General features: G+C 40.4%; 1 protein-coding gene across 3 annotated transcripts in view; it reads left to right on the forward strand.

Annotated features, from left to right (window-relative positions):
* The window catches only part of osbpl3b (oxysterol binding protein-like 3b), a 194,158-nt gene that overhangs the window by 5,751 nt on the left and 174,970 nt on the right, over positions 1-13,437 (forward strand). Inside the window, exon 2 of one of the 3 annotated variants that reach the window (XM_060921826.1) lies at positions 7,923-8,068. The exons of the other annotated variants lie outside the window; for them this stretch is intronic. The gene's annotated coding sequence lies outside the window, so the exon portion shown is untranslated. The remainder of the gene's footprint in view (positions 1-7,922; positions 8,069-13,437) is intronic. 3 annotated transcript variants of the gene reach the window in all.

The following is a 13,437-nucleotide window of genomic DNA, read 5'->3' on the forward strand; positions in this document are numbered from 1 at the left end:
GCAGGGTTCACGAGTGTCTTTTCCCATTAGAAACCAGTGCAAGGAAGTATGTTTGCACATCTGTATGGAGAGCCAGAACACTTTACTCACTTATCAATCATGCTGCATGTCTGTTCAGAATATTGCTCATTTTGTGCTAGTATTCTAGCCTGGTTTTATGCATGTTCGTGTGTGTATATATATATCTCATCTCATTATCTCTAGCCGCTTTATCCTGTTCTACAGGGTCGCAGGCAAGCTGGAGCCTATCCCAGCTGACTACAGGTGAAAGGCGGGGTACACCCTGGACAAGTCGCCAGGTCATCACAGGGCTGACACATAGACAAACAACCATTCACACTCACATTCACACCTACGGTCAATTTAGAGCCACCAGTTAACCTAACCTGCATGTCTTTGGACTGTGGGGGAAACCGGAGCACCCGGAGGAAACCCACACGGACACGGGGAGAACATGCAAACTCCACACAGAAAGGCCCTCGCCGGCCACGGGGCTCGAACCCGGACCTTCTTGCTGTGAGGCGACAGCGCTAACCACTACACCACCGTGCCGCCGTGTGTGTATGTGTATATATATATATATATATATATATATGGCTTTAGAAGGCTGAGTACTGAAGTGAGTGGTTGTATATGTTTGATGTTTGAGTTAAAAAAAAAACCTCTCAGCAAATTTCTGCTAAAATCAGTGACTAAACCTTTAACTAGCCCACTGTCATATCTCGTCATACAGTACCAGTCAAAAGTTTGGACACACCTACTCATTCAAAGGTTTTTCTGGATTGTGACTATTTTCTACATCGTAGAACAATATCGTAGACATGAAGATATTTTAGATTCTTCAAAGTATCCAGTGTTTACCTTGATAACGCTTTGCACACTGTTGTCATTATCTTAACCAGCTTCATGAGCTAGTCACCTGGAATGCTTTTCAATTAACAGGTGTGTCCAAACTTTTGACTGGTACTGTACACGATGTGTCTATTACATACTTCTACTCTATTATACTCTTATTACTCTATTAATTATAGGCAAACATATTAACGTGTTCAGTGCCATAGTTTTCATTATCATTTATACACTATTTTGTATTTAATCCCTTAATTCCATCAATGCGGAAGATGTGACTTGTGCTCAGCTTTAAGAAAATGAAGGAGGCAGGTAAAGCAGGTGTCAAATTCATGTAGTTACTCATACTTTCGGTTATAAATTATTAATATTATAAATTTCATACAGAGTGCCAGTTGAGAGCTTAGATTAGTTTGGATAGCTCACAGAATGTTAGTCATCAAGCATTAAATATTTAGAGGGTGTACAGATCATCCTTCTTATATATATATATATATATATATATATATATATATATATATATATATATACACTATATATATTAGTGCATCTCAAAAAATTAGAATACCATGAAAAAGTTCCTTTTTTTCATAATTTAATTCAAAAAGGTAAACTTTCATATATTCTATATTCATTACATGTAAAGTGAAATATTTAAAGCCTTTTTTGTTTTAATTTTGATGATTATGGCTTATAGCTCATGAAAATCAGAAATCCAGTATCTCAAATTATTAGAATATTCCCTAAGATCAATCAAAAAAGGATTTACAATACAGAAATGTCCAACTTCTGAAAAGTATATTCATTTATATACTCAATACTTGATTGGGGCTCCTTTACCATGAATTACTGTATCAGTGCGGTGTGGCATGGAGGTGATCAGTCTGTGGCACTGCTGAGGTGTTATTGAAGCCCAGGTTGCTTTGATAGTGGCCTTCAGCGTATCTGTATTTTTGGGCCGGGTGTTTCTCATCTTCCTCTTGACAATACCCCATAGATTCTCTATGGGGTTCAGGTCAGGCAAGTTGGCTGGCCAATCAAACACAGTAATATCATGGTCAGCAAACCATTTGGTAGTAGTTTTGGCACTGTGGGTAGGTGCTAAGTCCTGCTGGAAAAGGAAATCAGCATCTCCAAAAAGCTCGTCAGCAGATGGAAGCATGAAGCGCTCTAAAATCTCCTGGTAGACGGCTGTGTTGACTTTGGACTTGATAAAATACAGTGGACCAACACCAGCAGATGACATGGCACCCCAAATCATCACAGACTGTGGAAACTTCACACTGGGCTTCAAACACCTTGGATTCTGTGCCTCTCCACTCTTCCTCCAGACTCTAGAACCGTGATTTCCAAATTAAATGCAAAATGTACTTTCATCTGAAAAGAGGACTTTGGACCACTGAGCAACAGTCCATTTCTTTCTCTCCTTAGCCCAGATAAGACACTTCTGACATTGTCTCTGGCTCAGGAGTAGCTTGATATTAGGAATGCGAAAGTTGTATCCCCTTTTTTGAAGATGTCTATTCGTGATGGGTCTTGATACACTGACACCAGCCTCAGTCCACTCCTTGTGAAGCTCTCCCAAGTTCTTGAATCAAGTTTTCTTGACAATCCTCTCAAGACTGCGGCCATCCCTGTTGCTTGTGCACCTTTTCCAGCCAGCCTTTTCAGCAATGACCTTTTGTGGCTTACCCTTCTTGTGGAGGGCATCAGTGATCATCTTCTGGACAACAGTCAAGTCAGCAGTCTTCCCCATGATTGTGGTTGTGTGTACTGAACTAGACCGAGAGATACACTGTGTTCATACTGTTTTACTCAAACTCGAAATGAAATATTCTAATATTTTGAGATTTTTTTTTTATGTTTTTGTACTGTATGCCATACTGATTAAAATTAAAATAGAAAAATGCTTGAAACATTTTAGTTTATGTGTAATGAGTCTATAATATATAACATTTTCACTTTCTTAAATAACTGATGGAAAATATTGAACTTTTTCACAATATTCTAATTTTTTGAGATGCACTAGTATGTGTGTGTGTGTATATATATATATATATATATATATATATATATATATATATATAAAACACTATACTCTCTGTTTGAGTGTAGGGATTGACCAATTATCGGAGCCGATATTCAGCATTTTTCCAGTTATTGGACTCAGCACTTGAACTTGTTTCCTTGCCGATAAAAGCAACAATGATAAAAAAAAAAACCTCATACTTCCGTTGTCTGTCCCAGTGTCCTACCCACAGCCTTATTGCTCAAAATATAGATAGTACATCGAGTATAAACAATACTTCTGTATTCTGTCTCCATGTCCCACCAGCAGCACTATTGAACTGGTAGAAATGTGGGCCATGTGTGAAACCCAAGGAACCACACTTTTCGGTGTTTGTGAGAAACATGGGAATGAAGCAGCACCATGCGTTCGCTTCCACAGAACATGTCGAGGTTGAACAATGCAGTTGGCAAAAAGCACAGTATACTCTGTCATCTAATTTTGCTCACTCACTCTCGCACACACACTCTGAGATGGCAATTGTCCTCAGTATACTTTCTGCACGGTTCTTGTTCAAAGTACTTTTTAATATAATGTTCTAATGGGTGGCATGGTGGTGTAGTGGTTAGCACGGTCACCTCACAGCAAGAAGGTTCTGGGTTCGAGCTCCGTGGCCGGCGGGGGCCTTTCTGTGTGGAGTTTGCATGTTCTCCCCACGTCTGCGTGGGTTTCCTCCGGGTGCTCCGGTTTCCCCCACAGTCCAAAGACATGCGGTTACGTTAATATGGGCCGGCCTTGGGCTGAGGTGCCCTTGAGCGAGGCACCTAACTCCCAACTGCTCCTCGGGTGCTGTTAGCATGGCTGCCTACTGCTCTGGGTATGTGTGTGTTCACTGCTTCAGATGGGTTAAATGCAGAGAGGAATTTCACAAGTGTTTGATGAATAAAGTTGTGCTTTCTTTGCTTAATATGAAACGTTTTATGAATTTAATGTAAGTTATGAGTAAGAATTGAGTTGTTGTAACTTTTCAAACTACAATCATCATATTTATAATAAATGAATATCAGGCCCAAATATTGGTTGTGTCCTTGATTACTACTAATCGTTATCAGTATTGACCCAGAAAAAAAAACAAAAAAAACCATATAATTCAACACCTGTTTGAGTATCATGCTCAGAATACAGCAGGGTAACAGGATGTTCTGCCTTTGTGAGACAGAAGATAGAACATAGACCTCAATTTCAGATGCACCACTGAAAGCTGGGAAATGACCCAACAGTGCTGGACTCCATCTCTCCATGACCTGAGTTATACAGTACACCTCTGGACGAAACAGCAGCATTAATGTTTCAGTTGGAAATTGAGTAATCGGTCCTGACAATGTATTAAGTGACAAGTGCAGAGAAGGTCAAGGAATCATTTACACTCCTGTAGCTTTTCTCAGTGAAATTATTTCATGATGTTCATGGATGAAGCGCATGTTCTTGTCCTTTATGAAGTCCAGTAGTACGCACATTTTGGAGAATTACTGCATTTTCAGTCACCGGCACAGTCCAGGTCACAATACCGTTTGTTTTCCAGTAGGTTGTATCACAATATACTGTATGTCTAGGAAAATATTCTTTAATATTTCTCTGTCACCATGGTAGCAGACTGTGAAATGCATGTGCAATAGTGTCGCGTGCCAAGAAAAAAGATCTGTTTGAGGCTTACTGAAATACCTTCACCATTATTATGGGGGCTAGTACATCAATCAAAAGAACAGTTAACTACTGTCATGGCAAACATGTCTTCATTTATTAGTGTGAATTGGGCATGTTAATTCTTATCTCATTTCTTCCCCACTCAGTGTAGGAGTCTTGAAGGAGATCCATTTTTTTCAGTGCGTGTCTGAGTGAGCGCAAGACAGCCAAGGCATAAAACAATGAGGTACAATAATACAAGTATTAAGAAAAGTTGTTGATCATATTGTAAGTTTTATTGCAATAATGAAACAACTTTCTAGTTTTCTTTACAGCAGCAGTCTGGATAGCATTGAAACACACTGATGGTTACAGCAGTCTCAGCAGAGGTGATTGCTGATGTAAATATGATGTACTGCCTCCTTTCTATTTAGGTACAGCTCTGTTTCAGCCTCCTGAATTACAAGGCCTTGTTATTAGCTGCTATGAATAAACAGATGTAAACCCCTTCAGGGTGATTCAAGACCCTTCTGCTTCTCGTCGGGGTCCTGCATCATCCTTTTGGGGTTTATTTCACAATCAGTGTGTTTACATGCACATCCAAATCGAGCTACTGTCGGTAATCGAGCTAAGGGTCCCAGCAGGGGTGCCAGAGAAATCCAATCCTACATGCACACAAGGAAATCGAGCTATTGTGTGAGGTACATTGTGCACCCGAGCCACAGGTGGCGCTACACGCCCCATTGTGTTGGTACACTTCCGGTTGTCGTCATGAAGAAGAGCTATTCAAGAGTATAAACAAAGTTATCAGTTCCATGTTCACAAGAAGAACGACGACGAGGACAGCAACATCGAGATATATATACCGTATATATATATATATATATATATATATATATATATATTCAACTCCTTAAGCTGAATGAGCATGAACTCTATCTCCTCATTGCTCCAGAAGTGCACGTTTCTACTACTGTTGTCATGCCGACCAAGGCTGTTGTGTTTCCTGCTTGTGGTCTCGTCACTTGTCACTTCCGGAAGGGGCAGTGCTGAAGTAAGTAGCTCGACTACATAGCTTGATAGGGTTTACATGCACTAAGTAGCTCGGCTACAATCGCATAATCTAGGTCACGTAGCTCGATTACGAGAAATCCAGTTCGGTTCGATTTCAGCCGAGCTAAGGTGTTTCCATGGCATTTAGAACTTCGATTTCAGTCGAGCTACGGCAGAAATTCGATTTTCTCTATGTGCATGTAAACGCACTGACTAATGGCCAGCTCGCGGTACATAAGCCATCCGTTATCTGTAGCCGCTTATCCTGTTCTACAGGGTTGCAGGCAAGCTGGAGCCTATAGAAGGGGTACACCCTGGAGAAGTCACCAGGTTGTCACAGGGCTGACACAGAGACAAACAACCATTCACACCTACGGTCAATTTAGAGTCACCAGTTAACCTAACCTGCATGTCTTTGGACTGTGGGGGAAACCGGAGCACCCGGAGGAAACCCACATGGGGAGAACATGCAAACTCCACACAGAAAGGCCCTCGTCGGCCACTGGGCTCGTACCCAGGACCTTCTTGCTGTGAGGCGACAGTGCTAACCACTACACCACCGTACCGCCCCGGTTCATAATCCCTTACTTTTTAACAAGTGTGTATGTACACAATATTAAAACCTTCACCTTGAATCATAATAATAATAATAATAATAATGTTTTAGGCTACACACATACAATAACCTATATAACAGCATGACCGGACTACAGTGCAAACCACAGGTTTATATTAATGCACTCTGTCTAATAATTTTCAATAATTTCTATACTAACTAACAAGCTGAGACAAAATTTCACTGTAATGTAATATGTATGTGAAAAATAAAGGCCTCCTTCTTCCTCTTCTTCTTCTTCTTTCTGATGTTCCTGAAGTTTTCTCTCAGGCAACGTTTATTTAGCATTTTGCTAGGAGTCTTTAGTGTCAGCACTTTATAACAGTTGACGCTGTAACAAAGTTTTTCTGACATGGGAAAGGGAGGACTTTTCACATTCCAGTTTCTCGGTAACATGAAAAGTTGTAGGTTTTTTTTTTCTTGTAAGCTTCCAAGAGAGAGAAAAAGGGATGCTGATGAGGAAACGACCGTTGATAACTGCTGTAACATACACCAATCAGCCATAACATTATGAACACTGACAGGTGAAGTGAATAACATTGATTATGTTGTTACAAGGGGCGGCACGGTGGTGTAGTGGTTAGCGCTGTCGCCTCACAGCAAGAAGGTCCGGGTTCGAGCCCTGTGGCTGGCGAGGGCCTTTCTGTGTGGAGTTTGCATGTTGTCTGCGTGGGTTTCCTCCGGGTGCTCCGGTTTCCCCCACAGTCCAAAGACATGCAGGTTAGGTTAACTGGTGACTCTAAATTGACCGTGAGTGTGAATGGTTGTCTGTGTCTATGTGTCAGCCCTGTGATGATCTGGCGACTTGTCCAGGGTGTACCTCGCCTTTTGGGATAGGCTCCAGCTTGCCTGCGACCCTATAGGACAGGATAAAGCAGCTACAGATAATGAGATGAGATGAGATGTTGTTACAATGGCACAAAAGTGGGTGGGATATATTAAGCAGCCAGAGAACAGTCAGTTCTTGATGTGTTGGAAGCAGGAAAAATGGGCTGTTATATAGGTAAGGATCTGAGTGACTTTGACAATGGCCAAATTGTGATGGATAGATGACTGGGTCTGAACATCTCCAAAATGGCACATCTTGTGGGGTGTTCCTGGTATGCAGTGGTTAGTATCTACCAAAAGCAGTCCAAGGAAGGACAACCAGTGAACCGGCGACAGGGTCATGTGTTTCAAAGAATCATTGATTCACATGGGGCACGAAGGCTAGCCCATATGGTCCAATCCCACAGAAGAGCTACTGTAGCACAAATTGCTGAAAAAAGTTAATGTTGACACCTTTTTGTTTCGGCCAGCACTATCTTTTTCAACAGTTTGTGCTCACGTCACCTGTCAATGGTCATAATGTTATGGCTGATCCATGTACAGTAAGTAAAAACAGGAACTGTCTTGTTCACAACATTCCATAACATCAAATTTAACTCTGTATGGATAAAATGTACAACATGCTATTCTTCACTGGCAATCTCTATATGTGAGCCAAACAAATGCATGTAATAGAATGATGTGTTGTTACAGGAGAGCAAAATAAATCTGTTTCAAGAGCAGAACGAATTCCACTATCAGCTCTTGTGCCCCAGCATTTTTGGCACTAACACTACATTTATTTGCACACATCCTCTGCAGCATTGCTCGAGGGTGAAATACTGATTAAGGCGTTGTTGAATAACCGACCTTGAGAATGTGACTTGTGTTTTATTATTGCTGCAGCTCATTCCTGTGAATTCCATGTGAACATGTAGCTCTCTGTGAGAAGCATTGGGTGGAAGAAACAAGCTGAATTCAATGACCAGATGTTGTGCTGATTGCCCCATGGTTGGAGTTATCTCAGTCTGCCAGCCACGTCCACAAAAGAGGTGGTTTTGCCATTTAAACAACAGGGTAAAGGTGTAGCTGTGTGACATGATTCTTTCTTTCTTTCTTTCTTTCTTTCTTTCTTTCTTTCTTTCTTTCTTTCTTTCTTTCTTTCTTTCTTTCTTTCGTTTTATGTGTGTTGGATGTAATATCTCTAACAGAACGTCACTATTCATCGTGTGTGTAATCTGTTCTGCTTGCTTTGAATACAATAAGCGAATTATCTTTATTGACTGGAGAAACGGCACGGTGGTGTAGTGGTTAGCGCTGTCGCCTCACAGCAAGAAGGTCCGGGTTCGAGCCCCGTGGCCGGCGAGGGCCTTTCTGTGCGGAGTTTGCATGTTCTCCCCGTGTCCGCGTGGGTTTCCTCCGGGTGCTCCGGTTTCCCCCACAGTCCAAAGACATGCAGGTTAGGTTAACTGGTGACTCTAAATTGACCGTAGGTGTGAATGTGAGTGTGAATGGTTGTCTGTGTCTGTGTCAGCCCTGTGATGACCTGGCGACTTGTCCAGGGTGTACCCCGCCTTTCGCCCGTAGTCAGCTGGGATAGGCTCCAGCTTGCCTGCGACCCTGTAGGACAGGATAAAGCGGCTAGAGATAATGAGATGAGATGAGACTGGAGAAACGACAAAACTGTGAATAGCCAAGACAGAAGAAAGCATATGTTAATTAGGTGTGTTGTTTTAGACCTGTTATGTCTGTTGTTTATAGATTTCTGCTTGTAGGTATAACACATCTGTACGCTAGGGTTAGGTTCCAGGTCCCAGGTATGAGACATGACATCATGCTCTGTTCAGCTTCACTGCTTTCCAAAACAAAAATTTAAAATTGAATTAATATCACAAGTGCCAAATGACAAGATCTTCTGCCAGTCTCTTTTTGGCTGCCCATTAATGTCAGTTATAGCGTAACATTGATGCATTTGCCCTTTGAGATGAACAACCTTATCATCCACATCCAGATAGTAGAGATGCTGTTAGGATGCTTGGCTTGTGTCTGTTTTGTGTCCGAGTGCTGGCTTTCAAAAGAACACACCACTATGAGATACTGCCTCCTTTCTATTTAGGTACAGCTCTGTTTACAGTCTCCTGTATTTAACTTGAAATACAAGGCCTTGTCGTTTTCATTTCAGTTTTTTTTCTTCTAGTTTTATTTGCCGGGAAGTAAATAAGTGTCTTATTAGTATCTTTCAACTGTCATGCTGTTAACACATTGGCTCGACTTGCAATCAGCCCTGTCTCATTGCAGAGCTTTAAAAACAATTGCACGTTTTTTGGGGAGTCTTGGAATGGATAATGTGACCTACTCACCAGTGACCAATTAGTGCCATTACTTCCAGAAATGTATTTGGCCTACATTCAGGAGGACATCGGTTCAAAACCAGACAATGGCATCAGTGGCCAGGAGCCAAGGGAGGAAAAATTGGCTGTGCTCTTTGAGTCACTCAGCCCTGTCAGTGACAGCAATAGCAGCCAGTAGTGGACATCTGTGAGCTCATGTATGTGGAAGAGGGCAGATAGAGCCTTCCTTAGAGTGTATTTGCTGCCCTGGGATACAGCATGAGCAGGTTTGAAAAGATGAAATGAAGCAGTTGACTCTTTCATGTGTCTCACAGGAAACACATGTTGGTCTTCACGCTCTTGAATTGGTAGCTGTCGCATGCTGGTGTATAAGAACTGGCATAACTTGAAGCTTACTTAGAAGAATGTTTTGGTTCATGTGGCCCCAATTTTTACATGAGGCTGTTATGATCACCTAACGTATCATGTTTGTGTCATCAACAAAAAGTCAGAATGTCAAACATTGTTGTCCAACGTTTCGGCTATTTGTATCACACATAAAAGATGCTATTTGAATCGAGTGAGTGTCTTTATGTTCTCTTGATATGTAATCTTGATCATTTCATTTTGCTCGGTCTCATAGTGTTTCCACATACCGGCATGTTTCTGATTCATGAAAAAATCACCAATCATCTGTGCATGCCAATTAGTCCACCTCGTAAAAACCATTGTACTGACAAACAGATCCACCTTATCTGATGTGTGTATTACAGTACTATAACGTGTACAGCATCAGTGTGCTGAACAGATTACATTTAAACATGCATATCAAATGAAACATTTTATTTGAAAAAGTTGATAGGAGTTTTTTTCTCTTGTTGTTTAATCTCCTTGTCTGTCATGCAACAACAAATTTAAAAAAAAATAGTCTGGACACAAAATCTGTTTGTGCCAGGAGTCTGGGCTCCTGATTAGTCCACCCCTGAACAACACTGATTAAAAGCCAGTTAAAACGTGAGCGGAATCAGTAGTGAATGAAGTATCAAACATAAATCAGTGATTTAACACCGGTCAGAACTGTGCAGTATTTTGTCTAGAAATCCCCCCCCCCCTTTTTTTTTTTTACTGTTTGAACAAACATGCACACTAATGCAAACATACAATTCCAGAAAGGAAATGGTGTGAAAGAACAGTTGTTTATTTTTCTGAGACAATAGGATTTTTGGGATCAGTCACTCACATATTGTCAGGAATCCCACCAGGTGAAAGATCTTTCTTGAAAGATCTCCACTTGATATGTGTATTTACTCCACTCAACATGACAACAGATCACATGGGATAAATGTTGATATAGTGTAGTGCCAGTAGTATAGCAATTCTGGGATTTTCAAAGAAGAAGAAGCCTTTATTTTGTCACATGTACACTAGAGCACAGCAAATTCCTCCTCTGCATTTAACCCATCTGAAGCAGTGAACACATGCACATGCATACAAGTGAGCAATGAACACACACACACACACACACACACACACACACACACACACACACACACACACACACACACAGTATGCAGCTGTGCTACAGTGCCTTGCTCAAGAGCACTTCAGCCATGGATACAGAGGGAGGGGAACAAAGTGCTGTTCATTCACTCCCCCCCCACCACACACACATTTTTTCCTGCTCGTCCAGGGAATCAAACCAGCAGCCCTTTGGGCCCAAGGCTTCTCAAAGCATTTTTATCCCCCGCTGGCTGAAAAGCCCGAAGGGGGATTATGTCGTGGCGATTGCCATCCATCCTAGGGAAGGGTACTTACCTTCTGAAATCAACTCCTCTCACAGTTTGTGGATGAATTTCATGAAACTTGACAAGAGGCATTGTTATATGTCACTAGTATGCATATTGCAATTTCGTTAAATTCGATCACATTTTACCAGAGTTACAGCCCTTGATTCACAAAATTATAATTTGACAATTTCATGAGAGTGTTTTCCTTCTGAAATCAACTCCTCTCACAATTTTTGGAGGAATTTCACCAAACTTGGCAAAAGGCCTTGTTGTATATCAGTAGTATGCATATTGTTATTTTGTTAAATTCGGTCGCATTTTACCAGAGTTGTGGCCCTTGATTAACAAGCTTGTACTTTCACAATTGCATGAAGGTGTGCTCGCCTTCTGACATCAACTCCTCTCACAATTTTTGGACGAATTTCTCGAAGCTTGACAAAAGGCCTTGCTATATGACGGTAATACAAACATGACGATTTAATTTCGTTTATGAAAATTTTGCCAGAGTTTTGACCCTTAATTAAATAACTTGTACTTTGACAATTTCATGAGGGTGTACGTTCTTCTGAATTCAACTCCTCTCACAATTTGTGGAGGAATTTCACCAAATTTGGCAAAAGGCTTTGTTGTATGACAGTTATAGGCATATTGAAATTTCATTTAAATTGAGCAAATTTTACCAGAGTTGTGCCCTTGATTATTAACAAACTTGTACTTTGGTAATTTCATCAAGGTTTGCTTGCTTTCTGAAATCAACTTCCCTCACAATTTTTGGAGGAATTTCATGTAATTTGGCAAAAAGTTTTTATCCCCCACTGGCCGAAAGGCCCGAAGGGGGATTATGTTGTGGCAATGTCCGTCCGTCCGTCCCGGGAAGGGTGCTCACCTTCTGAAATCAACTCCATTCACAATTTTTCGAGGAATTTCACGAAACTTGGCAGGCTTCTTTGTTATATATTGATAATACGCATATTGCAATTTCATTCAATTCAGTTGCATTTTACCAGAGTTATAGCATAGTTGCCAGTGGGGGATATTGTGCTCTCAGAGCACTCTTTTTAGCCATAGTTGTCCCCATGTAAAATTGTGCCCATGTGGCCTTGCTGACCACATCCTGGGGATTGAGCTTGCCAGATTTTCAGGAAGGAAGGAATATTCAAGCACATGTATGAGTACATCCTTTAAAAATGAGAAGTACCACTGTTGGAGAAGTACAGATTTGGACTTCTATTCATTTTCAGTCTTCTGTTGCTCACTATACCAGCTCTGTGTTCAGGACTACACCCCTGCTTAACCTTAATCAAACTTGCATGGTATAACAGGGCTCTATATTAACTTTTGAAACCACTTGTCCTGTCGGGCAAGTTGAAAGGAAATTTACTTGTCCGAATGTGAAGTTGACTTGTCCGAAGAAAAATTTGAGAACCCCCCCCCCCCCCAAAAACTATTTGTAATAAACTAATTTCACCAGAATTACTTTAACACAATCTATTCACTGCAGAAAAAAATTGGACTCCATCAATCATTAATTTATTTATGAGAAATTGAAAACCAGAAAATTAAAATTATACAGTATATTTTTTCATTTTTAAATTATTAACTTTGAATGTATATCCTCCACTGATTAATTGTTGTTGTCTAATTATTCATTGTGGCGCCTGTATGGTATTTAATGGTTGTGATGAAAGTTGCGGTGTTTTTTAGGTTTTTGTTGTGATTACATTGCTGGAGGAAGTGAAAGTTGCGAGAAATTGTTGCGATTTTCTCTTTTTGTGATTAAAATTGAGTGATATGTTAAATATTAAGTTATTACTGAAAAACTATTGATTAAAAAAACAAAGACAGTGAGAAATGGTCCTATAAACAACTTTACCAATATAAAAGATTAGCAGGACTACAAAAATGCAGAAAAATAGGCTTTACTTATCCAAATGCACCTGTTGGTTCAAAAGTTAAAGTGCATAGAACCTCACAGCACAACATGAAGTTACCTTAAAATATAATATATATTGCCTCAGCTTTCATGTAAGAAAAAAAACTATTAATACTAGTACTGTGTGCAGGCAGTCTCTCCTGAAGACTAAATTAAACAATAATTATAAACTAATAAAATAAATGGCTCAGGCTTCATAGAAGAAAAAAAAAACCCAATTTGAACAGAATCTCACAGTATGATGCTGAAGCTGCCTAAACAATGGAAAATAAAATACCATTTTGGTAAAAATGTTGGCATCCATTAATTTCTTGTATTAAGTAAAAAATAATGTAAAGTGCACACAGTCCTTCACTGTAAACATAACACAC

This window comes from Neoarius graeffei, chromosome 5 (genome assembly GCF_027579695.1).
Source record: "Neoarius graeffei isolate fNeoGra1 chromosome 5, fNeoGra1.pri, whole genome shotgun sequence".
Lineage (NCBI taxonomy): Eukaryota > Metazoa > Chordata > Actinopteri > Siluriformes > Ariidae > Neoarius > Neoarius graeffei.